Here is a 2,413-nt window from a genome sequence, read left to right as displayed (position 1 = left end):
AGGTTGAGTATGTTTGAGGGAGGTCGGAGTAGTTATTGCCTCCTGTAAAGACATTGTCAGGCATCGAAAGACCTGTTTTAGAAGGAAGTCCTAGTGGCCCTATTCTGCTAGCCTGCTAGGCAGCCGTTCTGGGAGTTCTTGTTAGTAGTGAGGCAGTTAGAAAAGCCTGCTAGAAGCTAATAATGATGATGCCAAGAAATCCTGTACATCTTAGAAGATGAATATAAATACGAAGGTGTGTAAAAAGGGGTTCTAACCCCTATCCCAAGAAAAGAAAAGAAATACGAAGGTGTGTAAAAAGGGGTTCTAACCCCTATGCCTTGTTCTCCTTGGGTCACTATGCTCAGATCCCTCCTTTTTACATGCCCAAGTCTGTTCATCCAATATCAACCCTCAAAGAAGAGATGTACTGAAAGAAAATACTCTTTGATCAGGCTATAGGAGTCCTCACCTTGTAGGAGCTCCTAGTTGTGTTGTCTTTAGTTGGTAAGTAGTGCAGACTACCATTTAGGGCAACCTCTTGGGTAGGTTTTTTAGTTTGGTTGTGTTGGAGCAGCTGGTTAGTGACTCACTTCGCATCTTTTATTAGATGATGCTAGGCCTACTCCTTGTGGATGTCATGCCTTGGTTCTGTCCAGGGGTAGGGGGAGCATTGTGCTGAGTTTTATTATATATTTGTTTTGTATCAGTTTGATGCTTCTTTGGTTGGTTATGTGCAGATGTGTTCGTGGATTCGACGGGCTGAGTCGCCCTATCCCGTGGTCGCTAATGAGAGCGGAATTTAGGTGACGGGAAGTGCTTAAAAATAGCTAAAAATTATGAATATCAAGGGAAAAATATTCACCGTCAAAGGCGGCGGCGCGATCTAGGACGATTTTAAGCATAAACAGTCCACGGGCGCCCAAGTGACACGTCCGGATTTTTAGTAATTTTTCTGTTAGTCAGGACAGGGCTGCAGACCTGTCCGAGATGCCGAGAGGGACGCTCAGAAATTTACAGCACGTCAATCGGAGTCCGTATGAGGAAGTGGCCCAAAAACCAACCAGGGTACCCAAAAAGGGGCCAAATTGGAAATCTCAAAAGGTGTGGATAGAGGGGGTGACCTTTGGCACCCCCCCCTTCAAAAAAAAACGTGATGGAAGGGGGGCGCCGGCTGTTTTTTCAACCGCCGAAAAAAACGTGCCCCCCCCCCCCCCTCAAATGGAGATTCTTCTTGTCAAGTAAGCCATGGATTGAATTATGCCAGGCTTCCACATTCGACCTTCGCTCCGCATCGCTTCAATCTACGCGGGGAATGACAGCCTGTAGAGGGAGAGAGAAAATCAGTCTTTCTCTCTCCTCCCTCTCTCCCTTCTAAAGGCAAGTTCATGTGGGAAGAGGAAGGAAGAAGAAAGAATGATGGAGGCTTGTCCGGCATGGATCGGATTGCTCCACGGGCTGGAAATGGTGATTTGTGATTGTGCTGGACATGAAGTGCTGCTGATTTTCAGATTTGCAGCCATGGACATGAAACCCGAAACACGCAAATAAGCGGTAATTCAAGTTTTTCAAAGGAAATTTGAGATTTCATGGCTTTTGATTGATAAGATGTTGTTCATGTGGGCTAAAAATTGTTTATGTTGCTGTTTTCTATGAGTACTTGCTGATCATAATCAAAAAATCAGAAAAATATGCATCTTGTGGTTCAAAACAATACGCTAAAACACGTAAAATATGGAAAATCAAGGGAAAATGATGTTTTTGGGCATAAAAATGGGAAAATGAATAGGAACACCAACTAAACTTTCATTTTTGCTGCAAGAAGGAACTAAGGGCCACAGCCCATAACCTATCTTGAATTTTCAGTAATTAAATAATGCAGAAAATAAGGGAAAATACAAGGAAAATGGAGAAAAATCACTAAAAATAGGAGAAAAATGTAATTTGGGTGCGGAAAATTAATGAGAATTAAGAGCAATGTTTGTGAATGCTTGTGGGGACTGAAGCATGAGGATTTGCCTCAGTTCAACCCCACCTTCTTGTTCTAGTGTGTTTTTTTCGCTTTCTACACATAAAATGATGGCAAAATACCCTATAAATCTATACAACAATGCAACATTTGATCGATAGGAGGGTAGAGTAGTTGAAATATGTCTAAATGCCGTGTGAGATGATGGAAAAGTTGCTGATTTCTATGCATAGCATTTAGGGCGGATAATAATTATAAAATAAGGGCCTAGTAGCACGAGGGTTTCCTCGGTGCTAGGTTTGTGCAACGCCGCATAAGAACGGTAGTTGAAAATCATTGAAAGGATGTTTTCCACATGTGCACAATATTGATTTCATAATTGTTTGAGCATTTGGCATCTACACTATGCATAAATCATGGAAATATTTAAAGGTATCAGAAATCCTGGATGCACAGCAATTGTTT

This window comes from Lygodium microphyllum, chromosome 1, assembly GCF_053477565.2.
Source record: "Lygodium microphyllum isolate KBCC chromosome 1, Lygodium_microphyllum_v1.1.10, whole genome shotgun sequence".
Taxonomy (NCBI): domain Eukaryota; kingdom Viridiplantae; phylum Streptophyta; class Polypodiopsida; order Schizaeales; family Lygodiaceae; genus Lygodium; species Lygodium microphyllum.
This window is presented reverse-complemented; position numbering follows the sequence as displayed.